The sequence below is a fragment of the Lissotriton vulgaris genome, chromosome 3_2 (genome assembly GCF_964263255.1).
Source record: "Lissotriton vulgaris chromosome 3_2, aLisVul1.2, whole genome shotgun sequence".
Lineage (NCBI taxonomy): Eukaryota > Metazoa > Chordata > Amphibia > Caudata > Salamandridae > Lissotriton > Lissotriton vulgaris.
The window spans coordinates 234,733,287-234,753,490 of NC_141690.1; positions in this window are offsets into that span (position 1 = coordinate 234,733,287).

Genomic DNA, 20,204 nt, shown 5'->3' on the forward strand with positions numbered 1-20,204 from the left:
TTTGTAGTTGGCAAGGCCATTTCGAGGAGTTAAAACATGCTCATTACTTGTGTTCCTACACCCGTATTGTCTTCCTTCTAATGGTCTCTATCTTCTTTGTACCAATAGTTAGTTTACCGTATACCTAGGAATAGCTGGGTTCCAGGAGTTCTGGCTCCATCAAAATTAATCAGCATTATTCACTGCAACATTAGGGGTTTTTATGGGTAAGCTTTTGTCAATACTTTACTTTTGTCAGTGAAAGGGACCACTAGTCTAAACATAAACAAATATTTTTAGGAAGGTCCTTTTGTGTGGCCCAATGGCTCTTCTAGCTCCTGGCACTACTTTATTCAGAACTATGCTCCGCCCCCACCTTCTTACCCCCAGCTAGTGCTCTAGGGCCTGATTACGTGGAGCAGCGTTGCCCACCAGCGGGCAGATTTTCAAACCCCTTGCGCTGCCAGTACGTCACTTTTTGTGGCGCACCGACAGCGCATTTCACTGCCCCATATTTACAAGGACAGGAAAAGCCACCCTGCATGGCTTTTCCTGTCCTTGTAAATACGGCCCCTATACACGCAGCACTTTGCGTCAAAGGGGCATTCCATGGCTGTTGCTGTGGGTTTTGCCAGCAACACCCATGAGAACAGACACATTTCCAGATTTATGACGATTCGTAAACCTGGAAATGCGTCAGTATGCTGTGCCACCCTAGGGGTGGCGTAGCGAGGCGCAACGAGGAGAAATGTTTCAATTTCTCTTCGTTTTTTTCCTCTTTTAATGTGTGCTACATTCTACAGCACGCATTGAAAGAGGAAAATGCCTATGGCGATTTTTTTTGTGCAGGAAGGTGACTCTTCCTGCACAAAAACAATCTCCCCATGACGCAGGCATCCTTGCACCATGGTGCAAGGGTGCCAGCGCTGGCCCATGGCAGCTGTTTGTGCGCCAGCACAGGAGAGAGCACAGGAATGTGACATATCATTGTTAATATGTCGCATTCCTGTGCTCTGAAGGTGCTGCAGCGTGGTGCAGTCAACGGGCTTGCGGGGCCACACAGCGGCACCTTCTTGTAAATCTGCCCCAGGTGCCCAGCCTCGATTTGTGTCAGTGTACACCCGTAAGATGGCCACAAGATATCTTTGTTTCTCAAAAGTTGGGAATGTGAGGGGCGAAAATATCTGTTAGGTATCTTTTCATGAGTCTTTGTCAGCCTCGTCAAAAAAAAAAAATATCAGATTGTATATTCTCCATATTTCGCGGGCAGTTTTGTAAAAAGTGAGGCCTTTTTACAAAACTGCAGATTTCACGATTTATTTTGCAAACCGCAAAATCTTGGAGGGTCTATTCAATAGCACCACCCACTAACATCCCTGTATCACTGCTCATTGTTTTCATAGAGAATGTCAAAGGTAGATTGCAGCAAGCAAGCAAAGTGAGCAAGCCAGTTTTCAACAAAGGGGTTCAACTGTGGATTCTAATTACAGAAAACATACCCTCTTCCTTGATCTCCATTGCAAAACCAAACTTTCACAATTTCGATCTCCACTCTTGGCTTTCAGTTCTTCGGGGATCTCTGAAGTTGTTCTGCGCTCCACTCAGCAGTTTTGGTGGCTTGCCACTACATGTATGCATCTTCGTAAGCCCAACCCTGGCACTACCTCTAAGGCTTTTCACCCAGCACGGTGGTCAGATGACTCTTTAATCGTTCTTGTAAGTAGACAATAATTTTTGTACTCGAATGGTTTTGTGTTTAGGAGTCTCTTTGTACGGTTCGACACCTGGTTGATCTCTGACTCGCAGCGCATCTGATCGCAGCTTTAACTTGCACTTGGCTGTCGCTATATGCTGCTCTCTCAAAACGTGGTTGCATCCGCATTTAGCATTATCACTCTGTTTGATGTGTTGTGTTAGGTAGCGTAGTAGCGCCGTACCTCTATCTGCAGCCTTCTCATCTGGTTCTCAGCCACACATGTGTACATTTCCCAATGATCTTTCTTTTTCTTCAAATACTTTACACAGGATGGAATTGTGCTTTGACTCAACTAATGCCAATGTCAATAATGAACTTTGACTAAGGCTTATGTGGCACACATGAGCTGATTGCTGGACCACAGCAAATTCTCTGGGAGAGCACTGTCGATCTTTGGGTTACATATACCCTATCTTGTCGCCAGTTGTATCGTCCGCCCCAGATTGGGGACTCGACAATGACTATGCCACTCATAGAGATCAGTTGTACACGTCTATTTTCATCAGCATGAAAACGTCAACTCAATATTCTAAACCTTCATTCACTTTACTATGGTTTAACACTTACGTCACATGTGTACGGAGTCCTTCAGGAGCCAAACATGTTCCGTCATTTCTAACTGACACGACTCTACATCAAACACATACAAACTCATATTCTCTCTCTCTTTTTCTTTCTCTCTCTTCTATAAAAGATAACCCCTTAGTGTTGTGTAAACAGAGCAGGACCAGTCTCGCACTGTTTACAGAATACTGATGGGATGTCAGAAAGCAATTTGTTCAGCCTCAGAAGTTTCCCGGCTCGGGGCTTGGCTAGCACCCAAGGAAGATGGCAGCGGTTCCCTGACCCTCCCAGGACGGTGGCCCGAGCAGCAGACCTAATGCATTACCAACCGTCTGTAAGTGCCCCAAAATTATCACATAACCTTTATTAGCAGAGTGTCCCGCGACGCAATGATTTTCTGACTCCACGGCATCCCGCGAGCTGTGTTTTCCAGTCAGTGCTGTTGTGAACGTATCTAGGACTCTAATTAAATATTCCCAATTTATGCCCTTATGTGGTTATAACAAATCATATCCTTATAAAGGCATAAGAATCATATCCATATTTAGTCATAGCCAATGCAGTCCAAATACGGCAAGACTACTTCCCTAGACTCCTAGAAACTACAATGCGTTCTTTAAATAAACCAAGCCTCCAGAAGCCCGGGAATTCCCCCTGCTTCTGTTTTGATTTGTCCTAGAACTCCTGAGAGTCTTGAAAGTACTTCCAGTTCTTAGTGACAGTTCTTAGTGACGTCTTATGTCCAACCTTACGTCAAACACGGCACCTTCCAGGTATAAATATACCAGCATTTGCCTTAAGCAACACACGGTGGTTTGGAGCAGAGCCGCTATCTACTTACCCAAAGCCCAGCTTATGCGAATGCCGAAGGAAGCCGACCCTCCCATTTGACGCACTGAAAGACGCTGTCTTTTCTCCTGCCGAGAAAATCCAGCTCCAGTGTTTCCAGTCACCCTTGCGGGTTGCTGGGAGATCGAGTCCTGAGAAAGAGATATAAGACCTCCTTCATTCTAAAACCAAGGTACGGAGCTGATTAGATCCTTAGAGAATTCTTGATTCAGATTCTTGGCAAAACTAACTTAACTTAAACTGCAGCTCATTATTCCTTCCCACGTAGTAGGCTTAGGTTAGGTACACCGGAGTAGGCATATTTTAGAAGCACCAGTTGAGTACGTTTAGTCAACTTTTATCATTGTATGTATTATATATATTTTATCCGTTTTAAGTATCATATGGCTCAGAAACCATATAAATGCTTTTACAGTATTATTTCATAACACTCCTTTTACTGTACGCACTTTACTTTATGACAAGTATTGCAATTGTGGCAATTCATTTCTCTTGCATTAGAAAGAAGACTGCTCAATAAATAACCACTTTTATTGAAAACGCCCGTCTCTCTATTTCTCTGCACTCTGGTGAAACTAAGCATGCACGACTGACTGAGTGAAATAGCTATCTATTGTTTTCACACGACTCTGGAGATATACTCCTTATGCTGGAGGGAGCAAAGTTGTCATGTTTATGCGGTTGTCAGAATCTAATCCCTTCCTCTCTATTCAGGAAAGTTAACTCCTTCCTGTTCACTCGAGAACGTTTCTAGTGACCTCTGAGCTAGCTGGCATTCATAATTAAGTCTAACATATTCAGTAGAGAACTAGTCGACCTCAGTCCTACGTCTCAACTACCGTTTATGTTATTCCAATGCGCAGAGCCTATTGGGAATATAGGAACTACACTACATGGCGCCCAACGTTTGGTAAGGCGATAATCTAACGCAAGATACTAGAGTAACTCAGTCTTGCTTTTCACACAGACCCCTTTTCCCGTAAAAACTCCAATAGACGTCTGGAGTGGGTAAAAGGTTAATATCCGCCAAAACTTAGTAGAAAGAGATTCCTATGTATTAGTTTTTGGTTTAGTCAACGTTGTAGGATACAGTGTTCCAAAATAGTGTGCACCTAATCTTTGTTTCCTTGAAACTTGCTCTGCAAACTTTCATTAAACAATGTCAACTAACGGCGACAACAACGAAACCGGTGGAGCTGCAGTAGATGCGAATCAACCGAGTTCCAACGTTACAGGGTTTAATGAAAATGACCCAGATGTTATAATCATCCCGGTCAATATAAGAGGAACTATAACTATAAAACTTGTAGAAAATGGAGTATCATCAAGAGGTGGTACAGTCGTATTTGTGGTGGAGGCCCATGAATATCGGCAGACAGAGGTATTCTATTCCTGGATACATTTTCCAGCAGCACATGCTGTGACACGCGAGTTTCACTACTACAAAATAGAGGAATCTCCAGAGGAATACGCCCCTTTCGAGGACGTTGAAATTCCACTAACATACCAAGAGCACCTGCTCTGGTTTAATGGTGCCGTAAAACATCAAAATCACATTACCAGGCTCTGTCCACTAGGTAGACCAGGAGCCACATGGCCGGTTCCAGCCAGCCATACACCACACCCCGAAATTGAAAAAATGTCAAGCGAAGAACTCTTAGTTAAAATAAAAGAATTAACAAAAGCATATAGAGATTTAGTTCAATTAACAGTTGACGGTACAACTTACCGACTAAATACACTAATTGAAAATTCTGAAAAGACTTTCATTAAAAATAATCTCAACTCTCAAAAGAAGAAGTGGGAGGGTAATAAACAAACCTCTCCCAGAGAAAATCAGTTTAAGTCCAGAGGAAGGTCTCCGCAACGAAGGGATAGATCTCCAGAAGGAGGAGGCAAGTCTCCCCAAAGGGAGCCCTCTGAAAAAAGATACAACCTTAGAAATAGGGACAATTTGAGAAAACCTGACAGATATCAAGATACACGTCCCTCTCGATCTTTTCAGACTTCCTCACAGAAATCAGAAAGTAGAGGACGGTCAGAACATAAAGAAGAGCACGTCAAGTCCAAAAACAAGGAACCTGCTCATCAAAGTAAAAAATTACAATTTCACAGAAAGAAGGTAGCCAGTATTAAAGTAAAACATGCCGAGAATTCTGAGGACACAACAGAAAAACGGAGAATGGGCCCAGACAATGCTGGACAGCGCAGCAGAAGTGACCATAGCTCGCAAGATCCTGATGAATCTTCTGGAGACAGTGGACACAAATTAATATATTCAAGTGGAAACTGCAGACACCAGAGTTAGCGTGCCCCATAAACTATATGAAATAACATTACGTATAGAGGGAGATAAAACTAGGAAAATAAAAGGTCTCGTCTGGGAGAATCTATCTAAAGGTTATGATATCTTTCCAGCAGAGAAAGACTGACCACCAGAGTTTGTCAGGGAGTGCCCACATGGCGAAGAAATGATTATGCCTGCCTTCTCAAATCACATTCCAATTCATAAAAAATACACATTTGCAAGAAAATGGGCAGTGGCCCAAGCCCCTGCATTATATAAAAATCATGGTGGGTGGGATGAGGATTCTCCTCACAATGAAATCCAGTTAAAAAATCAACCAACTGCACAGAGGCAGTATCCTGTTAAACAAGAAGCTAAAAAACAATTCAGAGAAATCTAAGATCAACTTGAATATCAGGGGGTGATTGAAAAATGCATCTCACAAATGAACAATCCTTTGTTTCCTGTCTCCAAGCCTGACGATTCATATCCTTTAGTTTTAGACTACAGACACCTAAACTCCTGTTGTAAAACTTTTGCAGTACAAAACTCACACAGTGCAGCACTAATGAATAATTTCGTTCGCAAAAAATATAAAACGACATTAGATATTTCAAATGGTTTCTTCTGTCAAAACATAGCACCTGAAAGCAGATATTTGACCACTTTCTCCAGCATGGGGACCCAAAAACAATTTTGTCGTCTCCCACAGGGATTCAAGAACAGCCCAGGATTATTTTCAGCCAGGGTAACAGAGTTACTACAAATATATGATGATGAGGCATTATCTTATGTCGATGACATCTATCTTACAGACGATGACCTGGAGACACACTTGAAAAGAGTAAACACCATCATACTTGGGTTCGCATCTGAAGGGTACAAATTTAACTTTAAAAAGTTACGAATTGCCCACTTAAAAGTCCTATTTTTAGGATATGAGTTATCGAGTGAAGGCAAAAGCCTAGCAGACAACTTTTTAGAAAAGTGTGCAGTACTCCAAGCTCCAAAAACGCTGAAAAATTTACAATCAATTCTAGGTTTCCTGAATTTCAGAAGAACATACATTCTAAATTATGCAGAGAGGGTTAAACCCCTCTACGATCTAATAAAACCTGATTTTAAACCAATTAATTGGACTCAGAAACATACAGAAATTTTACGATCATTATAAACAGACATTTTAACTAAAACAAAACTGCAAACACGCGCAAACGAACGCAACCTTCTAATCGGAGTCATCCCAGGAAGATGCGGATCACATACCTGACCTCTAATGAGGAAAAACAGTACCAATAGCTTACAAATCACACTTGTACACACAAGCTGAAATGAAATTCAGTTCTACTGAAAAAATTCTAACTGCGGTTCAAACTGCTGTAGCAAAAGAAAGAGCCCTAGCCCACGGGAAGAGAATATCTGTACTAACAGCAGTGTCAGCCCTTGAGGCAGTAACAAGACCAGGCATTCTAAATGCTAAAGCTCTAGATCCAAAATGGATACAATGGGAAAATTCTCTTGCAACAGAAGACGTGAAACACGCATTTGAAAATGAAAAAACTAGAATATCTAGAATACCAAAAAGAATGTCCTCTGTCAATCGAAATTCTGCCTCTCGAACAGTACACCTGTGTAATCTACACAGACAGATTTGCACAACACTACGTTGTGGAAAAACAAATTTACAATGCTGCGTGCGTGATTGTTAAAGGTCGTTAGCATGAAGGAAAATTTAGACCATTGGTCACTAAAACTCAATCACTCGGAGACTGTACAGCTCAGCGAGCTGAACTACAGGCTTTTAAGATGGCACTTGAAAATACTGATCGCGAATTCCCCACACTAATAGTGTGCGATTCTTATTACTGTGTCCAGTCTTACAATGAATACTTGCAGAACTGGGTTCAAAACAACTTCAAAGATGCGAAAGGTGGCACAATCAAGCATAAAATGCTTTGGGAACAAGTAGTTCTTTTACAGAAAGAACCACAAAAGACTCACGTGATTCATACACTGAGTCATCAACGTGATGGTGTTCACGTTGCGGGGAATTCATTGGCTGATGAGGCAGCAAAAGCAGCTGTACAAACGGCTTCCGTAGCTGCCATTACTCGGTCAAAAACAAAAATAGACAGCGAGATAATGCAAGCTGTCAGTGCTTCAGTAAAAGACAGTGGTAAGACACTCCCGAAAGGCTTTCCAGTAAAGTACTCATACAAAACTGATGCAAACAACGTTCCATTTGCTCAAATCCCTGGAGTGGGGGATAGAGCAATTCCAAACACGGAACACAGGTTAGGACTAATTTTAGCGGCACACGAAGGGCTCGCTTCTACACATGCTGGTGTTTCCGCCACAGTATCATTATTAAAACAGAGATATTGGTGGCCACGCATGAGAAAACAGACTAGGAACTATGTTCTAGAATGTGAAATATGCCAAAAAATGAAAGTATCAACAGTGAAACGACCAGCGCAGACGCCCCTTCTAATCTCAGACAAACCATTAGCATGTGTTTACCTGGACCACTGTGGTCCATTACAAAGGGACGGCAACTATAAATATATCATGGTCGCAGTGGATTCCTGCACGAGATTCATTTGGATGTGGCCCCAGCGCTCAGCTGACGCCAGAACTGTTATAAAAGATTTGCGAGTCTTTATCGGCACATACGCAATTGGCATGCTACATTCTGACTAGGGTCCTGCGTTTAGCTCTCGGGCTTACAAGGAGGCCATGGCCAGCATGGGCATTACATTGCGGTATTCTAGTCCCTTCCATCCCGAGGGAAATGCGGTAGTGGAGAGAAAAAACTGTGACATAAAGCAATCTATAACAGCGAGGGTATTAGGTTCGGGTGACGGGTGGGTCAAACATCTAATAAGTGTCCAACGTAGTCTTAATAATCTGCCAAGAAATTCTCTAGGAGGTATCACTCCGTGCGAACTTTTGTTTGGTACAAGAATGATCATTCATGATCTCGATTGTCACACTTCAGTGGTGAAACAAAAAGATCGTTTGGCTGTTTTACGGGACTTAAATGAAACAAGAAGGAGTCTAAGTAACACAAAGCTAAAGCCAACGACCACTGAAGAAAAACCATCTGTCCCAGCAAGACCTGTCTGGATTCCGAAGATTGGAGATCTGGTCAGAGAAAAGTTTGCGGTGAAGAAGGAATTTGGGCCTTCTTACAGAAAAGCAGTACCTGTCTTAGATGTCAGCGGAACAAGATCAGTAGTACTACCGCCCCTTGCTGGTAAAAAGGAGAACCGAGTTGTATCAATCAACCTGGTAAAACCGCAATCATGTGGCCAATCATAAGTAGTCGGCCCAGTGGACTCCCAAGAAGTAGCAGAAGACCAAATCTTGCTACAATCCAAGCAGTTCAAACTGAAAGATTAATCACTTTTGATAAACCGGCAGTGAATAAAAAAGGACTATGCAACAAAGCCGTGGAACTTGTGCCTCTTGAAACCCAAATTGCAACAGTTCATCAAGAAACACCTGTCTACAATGATGTAGCCTTGGACTATGCTAATATTGTGAAATTAAACTCTAGCGAAGCCTGGGCTCGATCAAACGACCTGCCCGCCCCAGTCCGACTCGGCAACCAGTGCCGTTGAGCGGAGGGCGGGTCAGGCAGAGCCAGGTCACTTTCGCCCACATCGAGCGGTTAGCGCTCTAGCTGCAGTACGCAGAGGGGTATTTAGGCAGCGAGGAACAGGCGGCGAATTGCGGTAGGGAGGACGGTGGCAGTGTCTCCCCGACCCGCTGACGCTGAGCATTGTAAGCTGCTGGACCTAGCATTTTAATCTTTATGACAGTAACTGTTAAAAGCGAATTTTAATTAGCGCCGTATTTTATAATTCACTGAATTTACCTTACTTGCACTGAAGGTCAGGGGCGTTTAGGCGCATTGTGAAATTAAACTCTAGCATAGCCTGGGCTCGATCACACGACCTGCGCGCCCCGGTCTGACTCGGCAACCAGTGCCGTTGAGCGGAGGGTGGGTCAGACAGAGCCAGGTCACTTCCGCCCACATCGAGCAGTTAGCGCTCTAGCTGCAGCACGCAGAGGGGTATTAAGCCCCCTCGTCGCAGTGAGCGCGCAGCGGTCGCGCGCAGCGAAGCGCCTGAGACGTGCCAGAGAGAAGTCCGTCTGCGCCCATCCGCGACCGGACGGGACCAAGGGCCATGGCAGTAACATCATTTGGACCTAAGGTACCCAGGTTGAACTACTCATCACAGGCTCTGATGCGCTTAAGAAGTAACCCACTTATACTATGTGAGGAAAAACATCATTGCTCTCCTGAAGGGCCGTTTTCGTGCAGGCTATGTCAACACCAATTTCAAATAGTAAGAAATGTATGCCCCCAACAACACACAAAATACAAACATACTGTACTAATTCAGGGTGGGAAGAACCTGCTATGTAATATAAGGTCCTTAGCAAAGCATTATATTGAGGTCTGGGATCTCATTTCTACACATAAAGGCGATCTGTGTTTCCTTACGGAGACATGGCTTAAACCCCATTCCATCCCGGCCATCACCCTTGGTATTCCGGAAGGTTACAAATCATCAGAATGGACAGACCCAAGAAAGCCGCTGGGGGAATAGCAATTGTTCACAAAGACAACATCTCGGTTTCGGTTCTAGACCAATGGTGTAATCCGGCCTTTGAAATGATGGTTTTTAAGATTGGTTTGTCAGCGAAACACAGTAGAAAGGGAGCTTTGGTTTATCGCCCTCCAGGCCCCATAAAAGGTGCCTATAAACAGTTAGTAGAAGCACTTGCCCCGCCTGTCTGCCTAGATAAAGATTTTCTGTTGGTTGGTGATTTTAACATCCATAGTGAGATAGAAAATAATAGTGAGGCCCAATCCTTTTTGACTGACTTATCTTTAATAGGACTGAAACAGCGTAATAGTGGACCTACGCATCTGGCAGGTCACACTTTAGACTTGATTCTCTCCAATTTTTCTGATATTGAATGCTGTACGCCTAAACAATATAATTGGACAGATCATTTTGTGCTTGAGTTCTCGATGCCGGAGATGGGTACATGTTCCACTCTCCCTGTACAAATTCCGCTTAAACGAAGACAATGGCATAAAATAACCGATGACATTTTTAAAAAGGCTTATGTTCCTACTCTTATTCTGGCTACTGATGACATTAATACTGCACTTTCAAAACTGGACTCAGCCACTAACACTGCGGTGCAGCAGATTGCTCCGCTAAAAACATTTAAAAAGTGTCTTGCTAGGAAACAGGAGGTTTGGTTTTCTGAAGAACTGCGAAGCTTTAAGCGCATGGCTAGGAAAACTGAAAAGATATGGAGAAAATCGCACTTGGAGGAAGACAAAATCAATCATCAGAAGGCTAGAAACATCTATCATAAAGCCATTCGATCTGCACGTAAGAACTATGTTACCTCGCAATTAGAGGCAGCAGGCAATGATTCGAAAGTACTCTTCCAGATTGTAAATACCTTTTTAAAACCTGTGGCATGCGAAAGTGCGGATATGGCATCCCAACATCTTTGTGACAACATTTCGAGTTTCTTTACCGAAAAAATTGATGCTATCTATGAAAAGATAGAGGCACTTATCCCAGCCATGACTAGCCAGGATGATCACATACTGGTACAAACTGTGTCCACCAATTCCAACACCTTCTATAGTTTTCCTGAGATCTCTTTGCCAGAGGTTGAGAAGCTGCTCAATAACATTAAAAGTGGGAGCCCGTCTGATCTACTACCAGCCAGGTTAATGGGACCGTTAGGGAGAACACTTGGTCCTGATATTCAGAGCCTGGTGAATCTCTCATTAACAACAGGAAGTGTCCCACGGGAATGGAAAAAGGCCCTAGTCAGACCGATTAGGAAGAACACCTCCTCCCCTTGGACCAACATGTCCAATCTTAGGCCGATCTCCCTGCTACCTTTTCTGGGGAAAATCATCGAAAAGCACACAAATAAACATCTGTCCAACTTCCTGGAACAATCGGGAAGCCTTGATCCCTCACAGTCAGGTTTCAGGCCAAAATACAGCACTGAAACGGCCCTGCTGTCGATAACGGATGATCTCCGCATGTACCAGGACGGTGGTTACTCCGTTGTCCTGGTGCTGCTGGATTTATCGGCAGCGTTCGATACCATCTCACACAACATCTTGATTGAACGACTGACTGTGAATGGAATCGGCGGCAAGGCACTGGACTGGATAAAGAGCTTTCTCTCCGACTGCACCCAATGCGTCACCGTGGGTGAGTTCAGGCCGGATGAGGTTAAGATCACCAAGGGGGTTCCTCAGGGATCTTGTTTGTGCCTGACTCTTTTTAACACCTATATGGCCCCCTTGGCAGATATAACAAGAGCCTTTGGTTTCTGTCCATTGTCCTATGATGACGATACACAGCTGCTTTTTCCCTTCAAACAACTAACTCCGGAGGTTATACAATCTTTCTCCAAGGGGATGAAAGCAGTATCTCGGTGGATGTCTTCCAACTTTCTTCAATATAACGTTGGCAAGACCGAGGTGCTGCTTTTCGGTGAAGCCAGGGTCCAATGGTCCCCTGATTGGTGGCCACTGGACTTAGGCCCAGTTCCCGAACCTAAGCTAATAATCAAGAACCTGGGGGTACGGTTGGAACCGGAGTTGACTATGAAACAACATGGTAACAGCATAGTGGGATCCTGTTTTCATATGATAGGTCTCCTTCGTAGGATATTCCCTTTCTTCCCGGACTCCTTCAGAGGAACTTTGGTTCAGGCTTTAGTAATCAGCCGTCTTGATTATTGTAATGGTCTTCTGGCAGGTGCAAATGAAGAGGTACTAGACCGTTTACAAGTAGTGCAGAACACAGCAGCCAGGCTGGTTCTCAATGCCCCCCCTAGATCTCCATCTAAACCTCTGCTGAATAAACTTCCCTGGTTGTCCATACGTCAACGAGTGAAGTCTAAGACCTGCTGTATTATACATAAAGGTCTACATGATCTAGGACCGAACTATCTGGCCAAAAAATTTGTACCATATGTCCCTACCCGCACTCTTAGGTCTAGTGAACAGCTGCTGCTGAGTGTACCCAAGATCAGTAGAACTAGATTGGGTGGTAAGGCCTTGTCTGTGGTGGGTCCTAATTTGTGGAATGTGCTTCCACTTTTACTGAGACAATGCCCCGACCATCTCCTTTTTAGGAAACAATTGAAAACTTTTTTGTTTAACCAAAATTAGTTGAAGCCAGTCTTTTGTTTTAGAATTAGGTAACTGTTTCAGAGGGTTTTAGAATTTCAATGCGACTGTTCTATACTTGCTTGCCGGCTGTCTCAAACGCGGAGATACTCCTACGGGAGTTTATTCCTAGCGCTATACAAACCTGCAAATAAATAAATAAAATAAATATGAAAAAGGAAGAAGCAACTACAAAGATTAATAACAATCCTGATGCCATCCAAACAATTGACAGAACTGCATCTAGCTACTTCATCAATTTTGATGACTTTTCTGATGATCCAAGTGAACATGGAGACAAGCCAACAAACAAAACTTTCAAAAAGAAAATTACAGAGCTCTTTCATCAACTCAGAGAAACATATCTGATTTCACCATGGATTGAACTATGGATTATGATAGGCGTACTTTTCCTCCTTCTATGGCTCATCTTGGTTTTAAGTTTGGGTAGATTTATTGATGGAAAATATAGTACAATGGACACAGCAAGTCAGAACATCAATTTGGTCCTGAAACCACACAGATCTTCTCACATCGAAAAAAGAGAACTATCATCAGTGAACATCTCAGCAAAACCTATACCTGGTGGCATAGCATGGGACAAAACTGATTACAAAATCTATGGCCCGGTTGAACTCTTAAAATATCCACATCAATTCAAGATCTCTTTAAGTGACTTTGTATCACCTAGTACTTATCTGATGATTGGGACTTTGAAAATATTAATAATATGATGTCAGATTTAGAAATGTCAGCAAAATTTACAGAACATGATTATTTACAGGGTTCTTCGAATTATGAAGAAATGTATTGCTTCAATCACTTTGGGCATCATTATCTGCATACATTTGCTAATCCTAGAAATGTTTTCAGTTATAATCAGTGGGAACATTGTCCAACTCTGCCAAAAGGCAGTTCAAAAACATTTTATGAAAAATTCCCATACTTCTCAGGGCTTAATATCACTAATCCAGAAACGTTTTATTTCAAAATGTTAAATAAGACAGGAATGAAAAACATGTCGACAAATACTAAACTGATTTATTCTGAAACATTTTATGAAAAAATGCCTACATTTGGTTTTGAATTTTGGAAAAACAACATTGAGACAAAAACCATCTTGGGTACTAAAGAGTGGCAGGTACAAGGTTTAGAATCATTATTTAGAGCCTGCATGATCCCAGAACAAATAATGTTCCTGAATGACACCATTTAACAAACAACCAGTCTTGGCCTAGCCAAGATAAAAGATTTAAACAACCCATCTATACCAAAGCCTATGCCTGATAGAAACACCACTACAGATGAGGGGTTAGACGTGTCCTATATTTTAAAACAAAACAGAACTATTCCTGATTGGAAGAAATGGTTGATCTGGCCCACAGACACTAATAACTGTCAAGATAGATTCCTGAACAAAATACAGGGGTTCAAACAGAAAAGGCCAGACCCAAGATATTCCCAAAGACAACATCCAGGGATAATTACAACATACAGTGTAGGAAAACTATGTCTAGAATAGCTACAGAAATCCACACTACCCAAAATTAAGCAACACTTGACTTTACTCAAAGAAGGTGCTGACTTGCGAGATTTCATAATGGGACCTCGCAAACAGTGTCAAAAATGTTTCATATACGCCGGTATATACGCAGCTTACAATGAAGCTTGGAAAATAACACAAATTGAAACTGCAAAAAAAATACAAGAAATTGATCGTATTAATTTGGAAAAATCACTTTCTGTAGTGGACAATGGGTTAACGACTCTGTCCTCCAGAATGTATTCACTGGACAGCATTGTATCATCTGCTATTGATATAATAGAACAGGATATGCTAATGTTACAACATGGTCAATCCCAATTGCGTTCTATTGTACAGCTAGGCTGGACGTTACAAAACCTCCGTTTAGGCTACGTGCCATGGCGTCTAATCAACACAACGTCATTATTTTCTATCTTTAACCTTACTGATAGACAAATCTCGTTGGCACAAAAAGGAGCAGACTATATGGTGCTGAGCATTGAAAAATTAGAAACATTACCATTGACAATGTCAGAAAGACCTGTCATTGAATGGCACCATTACAATCCCGATAACAACTTTCCAGTTTCAATACTGCCAAAAGTATATACCAGCAGGCCTGTATGAAAGGTTGGGTAAAGGATACATCAAGTCAACCTGGAATTTACCTTATACGAATAGATGTTATAGTGAAGGGAAAAAAAGGTATTTCTTAGTGGTAACAATTATAAAAAATCACTAAGCGGTACACTTCTGTGCCAAGGAATTAACTTGCATGGAGCCTGCGAAGGTTCATCAAACAAACCTTTCATGTCATCTGCACGGCACCCCTGCTACACAGATAGAGCCCTTTTTCAGACAACTTTCCAACGGTTGCTACATTATAATAAGTGACCACAGCTGTTGTGGCATGATGCCAGGAAAAGCCTATCTCGTGAGCGTTACTTCCAGGGTCATTTTTTTTTTTTTTGTGAACCTTTATTCATCTTGCAATCAATTACAGGTACGGGCCTACAACCTTCACGGCCGGCCGCAAAACAGGGTAAAAATGTAGCAGTCAATACGAAGAATCAGAGCAATGCATAAGCCGGAGAGATATATATATCAGGAGACACCATACAGGCATGCGGTCAGGTCCGAAGTCAGGATTACAGAGGTTCGTTTTTAATACAGGGAACTGAAGAAATGCCATACAATCACTCGTGGTCCTAAAACACATACGCAGATCAGGATATCCACAATTAACATAAATATCGACGAAGTATTGGGGATATGGCACACAAATCAGGAGATACATTAGCACAAATCCGATGGAGAGCAATCCCTGATCCCACCCCTCAAGCAATACACGTCACAGGAACCACGAACGAGACGACACTATAGAAAAGACATAGACTAAAGGGCCATGGAAACAAAAACCGAAAAAACCCCACCCCCCTACCAACCACCCTGCACACCGGCGGAAGACCAAGGCCTACCCCCCTAGCCGCGTGCCTGTCGCCCTAATGGAACCTGAAATTTAGAAAGAGAAGAGAGAAACAAAGAATATGGAAGGAGGAGGGCCCTCATAATTGCCACCCGGCCCCGCCCATCACCCCTACACATAGAGAAAGGCCAACAGCAAAATGGAGGATCGCGGAGAGCGTCAAGTACCAATCACATCGAAAATACATCCCCAGTACCACCACACCCAAAGCACCATCAGTTAACGTTAGGGCCGCCGGAATCTAAAGTGCATCACCCCTGGCCTCGTCTAACAACGGAGCCACCCAACATACCCTTACCAAGCAAATTACAGTACTTTTTGAAGGATCTGAAGGATCCAAGCGAAGCAGTCCCAAGTAATACCAAAAAAGGGGGTAGAAACTTGAGTCCATCCAGTTGTATGCAACTACAGTCCAAGGGCGGAAGTAGCACTCCTGCAGGTGTCACAAAGCCCAAACACAGTAGTACCATCCATGAAGGGGAATTATCACTGTCCGGCGAGTGCCGCGGTGTTATTGAGGCTACCCGAGTAGAAGAGCAACAGTGCGTCCCCCGGCTCAGGTTAGGCATGTGTCCCCAAGAAGCATTCTCGTGTGCATCCGCACTGTCCAGGGGGGGCAAAGCAACCAGGTCTATCGGCAATTCCCGGAATCCAGGCGGGGCCAAAGGCCTCCCCAAGGAAGTAGAAACGGGCCCAGAGGCACTACATTGAAATCGGACTGCGTCCTCACAGGGCAGCAAAGCAGCAATGGCGGCCATTTTTCGATCCAGGCCCCTGACGTTGCAGATCAGGGACTCACGTAGATCCGCTAAGGCGGCCAGGACATCCTTGGGTGTGGGCTCCATTGTGCGTCGCCAGCATCCCATCACCATGTTTACAGCAACCATCCGATCGGGACATGGACCATGTTGAGGGGTGTCAGCCGCCATCTTCGACAGTTCAGCCCCGTGCCTCCGCACCTCACAGCGAGGACCGGCCCCAGCCCAGGACGCCGCTAAATGTACGCCTGGAACATAAAGTGATGATGCGGGTTCCCCAGGGAGAGCCACCAAAAGGCTAAACAAAAGACCCTGCCGCTCCCTGGGGGCTGCCCGCCTGTCTCGGGGGCGATCCTTGGTTACGTCCGGGCACGGAGTCCGAAGAGGGGGGCCAGGAGCCACGCACCCCCCTCAACTCTAGTATGCCCCACGGGCCCCCAAGGCTCTTCAACAAGGGACCTGGCTGATGCTGCCTTCAGCGGCAATCCAAGACAACGGCACCCGCCTACCGACTCCACACCACCAGAGGCGGCCGCTGTGGTTGCGATCGCCACTGGCCGCCCGCTGCAATCGACACCCCGGCTTCGTCACTGCACGGGCCGCTGCGCGATGGGTGGGGAATTCTCCGGTTTCACAGCACGCCGGAATCTCAGAAGCAGGCGGTAAGTGAGCGCTCACCTTCTAATATCCAATTATGCCTTTTTTGGCCAGAGCGAACAACAGGATAGGCATGCAGGGAGAAAGGGCTCACGGAGCCGAGCGGCTATGAGGCCATTTCGGATGCAGGCTTGGCTCCTCCCCCTCCAGGGTCATTTGTTGTATGCAAGTATTGTATCCAAACAGCAATCCAGACATGGAGGCAGCAATATGGCCTACTGCGAATATCTCTTCTATTCGAAATGATACTTTAAGCAGAATGAAGTCTATTCTTTTACAGACAACTGTGCCTTTAACCTCGTCCAAAGAGACGTATAATCTGCAAGTTGCAAGGACAGCGGCAGAGATACATACCCTATTATTGACAAATTGCCCAGTGCATTTCATAGAAATGTTAAGCCAAATCTTAAACATGTTAGATACCAGTGGCATCGCACATGTATTTAAGACAATTTTTTCGGGACTGTTAGCACCCTTTCAAACAGTTCTGGGCATCTTCCGGAATTTTGGGCATTCTTTTTTCAGTGGCCTGCCTCTTATTTTGGGATTCGTAGCAGGAATTTTATTTCTGTTCCTTCTGCTCCGATATGGCAAGCCAAGTCACAGACAAAACTCAGGCTACGATGGAAGAAACGATCCTAGCAACACGATACCGAGAATGTATCACTAAAGTCCTCAGATTGGCCCGGCTAAGAGATCTGAATACTACCTGGTTTCTTTCATTCAGACCAATCTGGCAAGATTGCATCTTAACTCTGCTTCGATGTCTGCTATGCGGAGAAGAATGCGTGTTGGACATCTGTCTTACACTACCATCAGCATGGATCTCGATGCTTTGCTTGGTTCGTTAACGGCTCATGCAACGTGTTGTCCCCAGCGGCTACCTATTCTGATGACGGCATTCGTTGAGACTTCACCATTATGATTAGGTGACGGTGAAGTACGAGATGAAAGCGGCACCACACAGGTACAACCTTCTGTGACCATTGCTGATCTACACACAGATGATGGCAAGGCATCGCATATATGCACTATTTCCGATTTTTCGGAGTTGGACCAACTTTCACCTACTGTTGTAGACCAATTGTTTGCCGGCCTATCTGAGGTAATGTTCTCTCCTAACAACGGGAATAATATTTGAAATAGCGAGCACACAGCGTTCCCTGAACTTCGAATTCGGCCTTCAGTTTTGATAAACAGAATTTCTAAAAAACATTGGAACTATTTTTCTCCTGAAAACGAAATTATTTTTCTCCAGTTCCCAAAATATTTACTTTTTTTGGGCACATGGTACTCTGCTTAAAGTAGAACTATTCTTAGAGAACAGAACTTCTATTTTTATAGACTCTAGAGACAATATTTTGAATCAGCCTCCAGCACATTTACAATCTTGTATAAATATGTGATGAAATGGTCTCTACCTTCTCTTCTGTACTAAGAGCCATTTCATAAATGTAAATTTCGTGATTCATTCAGTGAAGATTATAATGCACTACAGAAATGTTATCTGAATGATACCACTGCTTTAAAAACGTACAGTATAATACTCATTTTCGTATATCTATACCATTTCAAATGCATTTGATGTATTTTGGGGTGGGTTGGAAAACACATGCATACTTGTATATTTACATATTGCTTAGTATTTACTAATGATGGACATTATACGTGGAGTGGGTTTTGTGAACGTATCTAGGACCCTAATTAAATATCTCCCAATTTATGCCCTTATGTGGTTATAACAAATCATATCCTTATAAAGGCATAAGAATCATATCCATATTTATTCATAGCCAATGCAGTCCAAATACAGCAAGGCTACTTCCCTAGACTCCTAGAAAGTACAACGCGTTCTTTAAACAAACCAAGCCTCCAGCAGCCCGGGAATTCCCCCTGCTTCTGTTTTGATTTGTCCTAGAACTCCTGAGAGTCCTGAAAGAACTGCCAGTTCTTAGTGACAGTTCTTAGTGACGTCTTATGTCCAACCTTACGTCAAACACGGCACCTTCCAGGTATAAATATACCAGCACTTGCCTTAAGCAACACACAGTGGTTTGGAGCAGAGCGGCTATCTACTTACCCAAAGCCCAGCTGATGGGAGTGCCGAAGGAAGCTGACCCTCCCATTTGACGCACTGAGAAAGACGCTGGCTTTTCTCCTGCCGAGAAAATCCAGCTCCAGTGTTTCCAGTCACCCTTGTGGATTGCTGGGAGATAGAGTCTTGAGAAAGAGATACAAGACCTCCTTCATTCTAAAACCAAGGTACGGAGCTGATTAGATCCTTAGAGAATTCTTGATTCAGATTCTTGGCAAAACTAACTTAACTTAAACTGCAGCTCACTTACTCCTTCCCACGTACTAGGCTTAGGTTAGGTACACCGAGGTAGGCGTATTTTCGAAGCACCAGTTGAGTACGTTTATTCAACTTTTATCATTGTATGTATTGTATATATTTTATCCGTTTTAAGTATCATATGGCTCAGAAACCATATAAATGCTTTTACAGTATTATTTCATAATACTCCTTTTACTGTACGCACTTTACTTTATGACAAGTATTGCAATCTTGCATGAGAAAGAAGACTGCTCAACAAATAACCACTTTTATTGAAAACGCCCGTCTCTCTATTTCTCTGCACTCTGGTGAAACTAAGCATGCACGATTGACTGAGTGAAATAACTATCTATTGTTTTCACACGACTCTGGAGATATACTCCTTATTCTGGAGGGAGCAAAGTTGTCATGTTTATGCGGTTGTCAGAAGCTAATCCCTTCTTGTCTATTCAGGAAAGTTAACTCCTTCCCGTTCACTCGAGACGTTTCTAGTGACCTCTGAGCAAGCTGGCATTCACAATTAAGTCTATCATATTCAGTAGAGACCTAGTCGACCTCAGTCCTAAGTCTAAACAACCGTTTCTGTTATTCCAATGCGCAGAGCCTATTGGAATATAGGAACTTGTTATATCCTATGTTTTCTTATTTCCTATGTTTTCTCAGTTATTCTCTTTATTGTATGTTCTTCATTATACTGCTGTATCCTAGTGCTTAGGTTGCTAGGTTATTTTAGAATGTTAAGCCTCTGATCTTCAGTTGAAGACTGATGCTTCT